The following is an 8473-nucleotide window of genomic DNA, read 5'->3' as shown; positions in this document are numbered from 1 at the left end:
AATACTGCCGCTTATACCCAGCTTACGGCAAGTTTAAATATTTTGAGCCAAAATGTAAGTGTGATGGGCCAACACCATGTGACCTCAAGCTCAGGCACAACAACCCCTAGCCAAACCCCAGTACAATCACCAGTTCGATGTTCAAGTCGAAGCCGCACCCACGAGCCACCACAAGTCTCTGCACCCAGCACCCAAAAAAATATATAATAATATGTAGTGTCCAGAATATGGTGGGCATTTCAATTTTTCAAATATGTGTTATGACTACATTGGTATGTTGCTTACAATAAATTGTTAAAACAAAATATGTGTATTGCTTAATTAGCAACCAAAAAAAACAAACACATTAGTGTATAGGGCCAGATGAGTATTGAGACAGGGCGAGAGCGTGCTGTCTCAGGGTCTAGGGTCAGTTTGACCAAATCATACAGAGTGAAATAAGTTATAACATTTAGTCTGAGCATCTGTATAACATGGTCAACAGCAAGTTAGTTTTAGTTTAAACGGCCAATAAAAAATAAAAGCATGGCCAGCCTACGCGGAACATGTACAATCTGCTGAGCCTGTTGTTTTTCCTGGCCTGGGTTTATTGTAGCCTCATGGAGCAGTGTCAGGTATCCACCAGCAAACAATACAGCAGTACGACACACAGTAGCAGCCATTTCAGATTGAGAGTGTTGAGAAATGTGTTGTAGCCCCTTTTAAAGGTCAAAAACGTCAGGTGTGAGTAATAATGAATAATTGACAACACATGTGAACACGCTTCATAAAAGCAGGTCTACTTTTTTTTAGGAATTTTGTACGAATAGTAAAAGTTTACGACCGCAAAACCATTTTCACGGTCTAAAATACAAATACGAATGCTTAGTAAATGACCGAGTTCTATATCTAATCAGCCACGTTTGACCGATGGTGTATTCATTCGTACTTTTACTACACAGCCATAATAAAAATACGAATGCACTCTTCACTGCCGTAATTTGAGTTTAGTAAATTCCTGAGATGACACTTTGAAGAAAAAACGGCATCTCGGTCAAAATCGGGACCTTAGTAAATATACCCCAATGTGGGACACCATAATTAATTAGTGCCACTGCTTGTATATACAAGAGACTGCACCTTAAAACTGAAAAGCATACGAGTGTGCAAAAGTTTTCATACCATTTTAAGAAACATATATATCATGGAACAATAAGCTGTGTGCATACAGCATATGAGTGGTAACCACAATTTGGGACAGCATCTTTAAACATAGTTGTTTCTACAATATCTATATGGATAACATTTTAAAGTTAAATTGCTCTTTTTATGAAAGATGTATACTTAAGATTGGATACTATCTAGAGCAGTGATTTTCAACCTTTTTTAACTTGCGGCACACCAAACAATATTTTAAAATTGCCAAGGCACACCATTCGTTCCCCACAGAAAAAAAAAAACCCACACACATTGGCCATCATAATAAAAAAAAAAATCCACACATACATTGGCCTACACAGGAAAAACAATCACATTGCTCCCCACATAAATCCTATTGCTTCCCACATGAATTATTCACATTGTTCCTTCCATAAATCCATAAATCCTTATTCTCCCCACATGAATTCTATTGTTCCCCACAGGAGAACTAAAATAACAAATATTAGCCCCTACCGATCAGCTGTCCTCCTCCCTGTCCCTCAGTGGCGGGGGTTGGAGTGGAGTGCTGCGAATACCGAGCAGCGGGTGGTCGGGCAGGTGTGGAAGTGGGTGGGCAAGGAAAGCTGTGTATGTAGGCAGGAACTGGAAGATGTGTATGCAGGCAGGAACTGGAAAATGTGTATGCAGGCAGGAACTGGAAGATGTGTATGCAGGCGGGTGAGCTAGCTGGGTGGTGAGACCTATGATATCACACTGCCGCGTCTTCAAGGCATAGGTCATGGCCGGAGCACGACTGAACCTCTAAGAAGAGCCCGGTCCAACAGTTCACTCTGAAGGTGCAGAAAGCTGCTCTGGCTCCGCGGAACACCTTGCAACTGGTCGCGGCACACTAGTGTGCCACGGCACACTGGTTGAAAAAGCCTGATCTAGAGTGCATAAGTATTCACACTAGAGATGTGCACCGGAAATGTTTCGGGTTTTGTATTTTGGTTTTGGATTCGGTTTCGCGGCCGTGTTTTGGATTCGGATGCGTTTTGGCAAAGCCTCCCTTAAAAAATTTTTGTCGGATTTGGGTGTGTTTTGGATTCGGATGTTTTTTTTCCAAAAAACCCTCAAAAACAGCTTGAATCATAGAATTTGGGGGTCATTTTGATCCTATAGTATTATTAACCTCAATTTCCACAATTTCCACTCATCTCCAGTCTATTCTGAATACCTCACACCTCACAATACTATTTTTAGTCCTAAAATTTGCACCGAGGTCGCTGGATGACTAAGCAAAGCGACCCTAGAGGGCGGCACAAAACACCTGGCCCATCTAGGAGTGGCACTGCAGTGTCAGACAGGATGGCACTTCAAAAAATTGGCCCCAAACAGCACATGATGCAAAGAAAAGAGAAAAAGAGGTACACTGTTTAGAATCCAGTCCGGTGTTTAAAAAAAAAAAAAGTCTTGTTTTGTTAAGCAAAATTTAGTCTTGCCTTGTCTTGCCTTGCCTTGCCTTGCCTTGCCTTGTCTTGCCTTGTCTTGCCTTGCCTTGCCTTGTCTTGCCTTGTCTTGTCTAGTTTTAAATCCTCCTATATCTACTATGCAAGCCCTGCAGGCATCTCTCGCAGCCCTGAACTCTGTATTCAGTGCTTTGAGACCAGAGCGACTAGAAGTTTTGCAGCAATCCCTAAAGCAACTGCAAAACCTTCTGACTAAAATCTTGCTCATTTTGCCAGAAGTCGTTGAGAGTACATCTATCTCTAAAGAGACTCTTGTTCACAGTATGGTGACAAGAGAATCCTCTGGTTTAATTGAAGAGAAAAGGTTTAAAAGATTTCTGCGGCCCAGGCTCTCAGAAGAGGAGCGTCTGCGTCGCAGAAACTTAAACTTATGCCTATATTGTGGGGGTTTAGGCCATTATCTGCAGACCTGTGAGTTGCGCAAGCCAAAGTGTGGTGACGAGTCTTGCCCTCTGGCCAAGTTGAGTCATGATACAAGACCTACTCCTGTCTCTACTGTGGCAGAGGTACTTGTCACACAACCCACACAAAAAAACTCTCTGTCCTATAATTGGGGTCCTTGGGCAAGGGAGCCCCATTATAGATTCAGGAATCAAAAGAGAATGTTTCTCTCCTCTCTTGAGGTTCCTGTGGAAGCGGAGTTGCAAGTCCCTGGAGTGGTGCCCGATGCCCAGGTTCCTGGAGTGGTGCCCGATGCCCAGGGTCCTGGAGTGGTGCCCGATGCCCAGGGTCCTGGAGTGGTGCCCGTAGCCCAGGGTCCTGGAGTGGTGCCCGTAGCCCAGGGTCCTGGAGTGGTGCCCGTAGCCCAGGGTCCTGGAGTGGTGCCCGTAGCCCAGGGTCCTGGAGTGGTGCCCGATGCCCAGAGTACTGGAGCGGTACCCGATGCCCAGAGTACTGGAGCGGTACCCGATGCCCAGAGTGCTGGAGCGGTACCCGATGCCCAGAGTGCTGGAGCGGTACCCGATGCCCAGAGTGCTGGAGCGGTACCCGATGCCCAGAGTGCTGGAGCGGTACCCGATGCCCAGAGTGCTGGAGCGGTACCCGATGCCCAGAGTGCTGGAGCGGTACCCGATGCCCTAGCTTATAGAGGGACATCAAATATTATAGTTCAGGTGTCCATACCGGAAGGGGTCTCAGAAGCTGTTACCCCAGGTAGGGACTTGAAAAGCGCAACCCTAGAAAGGGTCTCTAAAACCATAGTTTTTGAGGGGAACTCGAGAAGCAAAACCCCAGAAGGGATCTTTGAAGTAATATCCCCAAGTGGGGTCTCGAGAGACGCAGCCCCAAAGAAGGGTCTAGAAGTCGCTTCGCCAGGAAAGAACTTAAGAAGCATAGCATTAGTGGAGGATCTGAACGTTATTGCTTCAGCAAAAGTCCCGGAAGTCATAGTCCCGGGAGAACTTTCGATAATTATCGACTCAGAGAGGGAGGCCGATGGCCCGATCCCAGTCAGGGAGGCCAACGGCCCGGTCCCAGTAAAAGAATCCAAGGTGCTGGCCCCAGCGGGGTTCTCGGAGGCCACTGCCCCAGCGGGGTTCTCGGAGGCCACTGCCCCAGCAGGGTTCTCGGAGGCCACTGTCCCAGCGGGGTTCTCGGAGGCCACTGTCCCAGCGGGGTTCCCGGAGGCCACTGCCCCAGCGGGGTTCCCGGAGGCCACTGCCCCAGCGGGGTTCCCGGAAGTCACTGCCCCGGGTGGGGTTCAGAAAGTCACTGCCCCGGGTGGGGTTCAGAAAGTCACTGCCCCGGGTGGGGTTCAGAAAGTCACTGCCCCGGGTGGGGTTCAGAAAGTCTCAGCCCCGGGTGGGGTTCAGAGAATCTCAGCCTCGAGTAAGGTCAATAGTGACCAGGTCCTAGCAAAGCACTCCAGTCAGTCAGATGAGAAGGAAACAGATCCTGACTCTGATATCTCAACATCCATAACCTTTGATGGGGACTTCGCCCAATTTCTGGCGCTTTTCAAACACTATTACACTATTATGTTGTCTAGACCATTTCTGGGCATCACTTCAGAAAACCTTGGGCTCTATCTGATTTATTCTTTTAGAGGAGAGCCTTCTGAGTGGGCGACCAGCCTAATGAAAGCTGAAGATCCCATTCTTCAGGATCCCCTAGCATTCTGTGATGCAATTGTTAAAAGATACGGTTCCAAAGAAATTGGTTCAGGTTCCTCTAAGTCACCCGTCTTGTCTGCTGAGAGTCCACCAAATACTGTAAACTCGGCACAAGAGTCCCAGCCCGTTGTTTTGACTGCAGGATGTGCTTTTTTGACTTCTTCTTCTAATAATAGTACTTTACCAGAAAGTTCAGCTCCCAAGGGTAAGAGACCTGTCTCTGATTTGAACGCAGCCTTGCTGGGTGGTACCATCAGTTCAGACAATGTTTGGGGAATTACCTTGGTCAGACCTAAAGAGCTTTGTAAAAAGAAGAAGAAGAAAAAGAAATAATTTTTGACTCTTGCCTTGATTAAAAAAAAAAAAAAAGATTTTTTTTCCCTTGTCTTGTGTCCAGTGGCCACCATCAAGGGGAGGGCACTGTTACATGTTGTTGCTACAGCTTGTTTTTTGTTTTCTTGTCTGTTAGACCAGTGTGTCAGGTTTTTTTTTTTTTATCCCTTGTTCTGGATAGTCTGAATTTTGGGGTCTTTTGACCGCTCCTCAAGGGGGGGGGGGGTAATGTTATGAGCCACGGCTGTGGCTCATTCCTGTTTAGCAGTTTTGTTCTGTATTTCATGTTATACTTCTGTTTATGTTCCCCGTGGGTGTCATGGGGTGCTCGGAGCTCACCCTTAAGGAGGGGATACTGTTATGAACCACAGGTAGTGGTTCATTCCTATTTTATGTTTATAAAGTTGTCTTGCATGCCAGGATTTCCTGTTGCTCTGTTCTAGAATACTCTTGTCTGCTGCCGCTGGTGAGTCTGTGTAATTTCAGCTTGTTCCCATGTGTTCAGCCTCACCTGGCTGCTAATTGCATCTTGTCAGTTTGGAATCATGCAACAGGGCAGCTGCATGGGATTATTAATTAGGCCTCTCTGTTATATGCTGGCTGACTGCAATTCACAGACGCTGGTGATATTTCTGGGTTTTCAGTCTGCTTGAGTTCTGAGCTTGGTTCCTGCTAGTTCCTGAGCTTCCTGTGTCGATTCCTGTGTCAGTCCCTGTGTCGATTCCTATGTCTGATCCCGTGTCCTGCCGTGAGGCGTTCCTGTCCTGAGGTCCAGTACCTTTGCCTGTGCAAGTTTCTGGCTTCTTGGTGTCCACCGGTTTGTCATTTGGGATTCTGCCTGTCCTCCAGTTCTGAGAGTCTGTGTCAGCAGCATTGGGAGTTCCTGTCCGTTTGCCAGTATTCGTACCAGTTCCGTGAGTAGCGGCACGGCCGCGTCCGTCGGCTTAGGCCGCTGTATTCCCTTATTATTTATGTCACTGGTGTTTTGCAGAGGGTTCTGCTTATGCTGTCACCGCCGGTACACAAAAGTATTGTGTCGGCGTGTGGTCAGCATTTCCTTTGTTGTTCTTTTCCTTTGGCGGCAAGCCGCACATACTTTGGTTTTAGGTTTGTTAGTAGCCCCTGGCCTTGTTGTTTAGTCAGAGGGCCCCTTGTTATCACCCTGTCTCGGTTCACTCTTTGTCTCTCATTAAGACCTGAGGGGGCATCGAAGTTGGGCAGACGTAATCCGCCCTTCAAACGCGGCTGCCATGGGCTCAAGCAACCATAGTCTCGCAAGAGTGTACTGACAGCACGGGTGAGACAACGGAGATAGGGCGCCAGGGGCTATTCCCTTTCCATTCCCCTTTCCCAGCATTACGTCCTGGTGCTCTGGACTCGCTTCATAACATCTCCCTTGTTCTGAGCACCAGGAACCTAACATTATCACCAGCCATACCACAAAAAAGAAATAAAACTTTTTTTTCTTTTTTGGCCCAGTCCAGTGTCTAGTCTAGAATCCAGTCTTGTCTAGAATTCAGTGTGCAGAATCCAATCCGGTGTTTAGAATCCAGTCCGGTGTTTAGAATCCAGTCCGGTGTTTAAAAAAAAAAAAAGTCTTGTTTTGTTTAGCAAAATTTAGTCTTGCCTTGCCTTGTCTTGCCTTGCCTTGCCTTGTCTTGCCTTGTCTTGTCTAGTTTTAAATCCTCCTATATCTACTATGCAAGCCCTGCAGGCATCTCTCGCAGCCCTGAACTCTGTATTCAGTGCTTTGAGACCAGAGCGACTAGAAGTTTTGCAGCAATCCCTAAAGCAACTGCAAAACCTTCTGACTAAAATCTTGCTCATTTTGCCAGAAGTCGTTGAGAGTACATCTATCTCTAAAGAGACTCTTGTTCACAGTATGGTGACAAGAGAATCCTCTGGTTTAATTGAAGAGAAAAGGTTTAAAAGATTTCTGCGGCCCAGGCTCTCAGAAGAGGAGCGTCTGCGTCGCAGAAACTTAAACTTATGCCTATATTGTGGGGGTTTAGGCCATTATCTGCAGACCTGTGAGTTGCGCAAGCCAAAGTGTGGTGACGAGTCTTGCCCTCTGGCCAAGTTGAGTCATGATACAAGACCTACTCCTGTCTCTACTGTGGCAGAGGTACTTGTCACACAACCCACACAAAAAAACTCTCTGTCCTATAATTGGGGTCCTTGGACAAGGGAGCCCCATTATAGATTCAGGAATCAAAAGAGAATGTTTCTCTCCTCTCTTGAGGTTCCTGTGGAAGCGGAGTTGCAAGTCCCTGGAGTGGTGCCCGATGCCCAGGTTCCTGGAGTGGTGCCCGATGCCCAGGTTCCTGGAGTGGTGCCCGATGCCCAGGGTCCTGGAGTGGTGCCCGTAGCCCAGGGTCCTGGAGTGGTGCCCGATGCCCAGGGTCCTGGAGTGGTGCCCGTAGCCCAGGGTCCTGGAGTGGTGCCCGTAGCCCAGGGTCCTGGAGTGGTGCCCGTAGCCCAGGGTCCTGGAGTGGTGCCCGTAGCCCAGGGTCTTGGAGTGGTGCCCGATGCCCAGAGTACTGGAGCGGTACCCGATGCCCAGAGTGCTGGAGCGGTACCCGATGCCCAGAGTGCTGGAGCGGTACCCGATGCCCAGAGTGCTGGAGCGGTACCCGATGCCCAGAGTGCTGGAGCGGTACCCGATGCCCAGAGTACTGGAGCGGTACCCGATGCCCAGAGTGCTGGAGCGGTACCCGATGCCCTAGCTTATAGAGGGACATCAAATATTATAGTTCAGGTGTCCATACCGGAAGGGGTCTCAGAAGCTGTTACCCCAGGTAGGGACTTGAAAAGCGCAACCCTAGAAAGGGTCTCTAAAACCATAGTTTTTGAGGGGAACTCGAGAAGCAAAACCCCAGAAGGGATCTTTGAAGTAATATCCCCAAGTGGGGTCTCGAGAGACGCAGCCCCAAAGAAGGGTCTAGAAGTCGCTTCCCCAGGAAAGAACTTAAGAAGCATAGCATTAGTGGAGGATCTGAACGTTATTGCTTCAGCAAAAGTCCCGGAAGTCATAGTCCCGGGAGAACTTTCGATAATTATCGACTCAGAGAGGGAGGCCGATGGCCCGATCCCAGTCAGGGAGGCCAACGGCCCGGTCCCAGTAAAAGAATCCAAGGTGCTGGCCCCAGCGGGGTTCTCGGAGGCCACTGCCCCAGCGGGGTTCTCGGAGGCCACTGCCCCAGCAGGGTTCTCGGAGGCCACTGTCCCAGCGGGGTTCTCAGAGGCCACTGTCCCAGCGGGGTTCCCGGAGGCCACTGTCCCAGCGGGGTTCCCAGAGGCCACTGCCCCAGCGGGGTTCCCGGAGGCCACTGCCCCAGCGGGGTTCCCGGAAGTCACTGCCCCGGGTGGGGTTCAGAAAGT

This window comes from Pseudophryne corroboree, unplaced genomic scaffold (genome assembly GCF_028390025.1).
Source record: "Pseudophryne corroboree isolate aPseCor3 unplaced genomic scaffold, aPseCor3.hap2 scaffold_1121, whole genome shotgun sequence".
Taxonomy (NCBI): Eukaryota; Metazoa; Chordata; class Amphibia; order Anura; family Myobatrachidae; genus Pseudophryne; species Pseudophryne corroboree.
Note: the sequence above shows the minus strand (reverse complement) of the source record.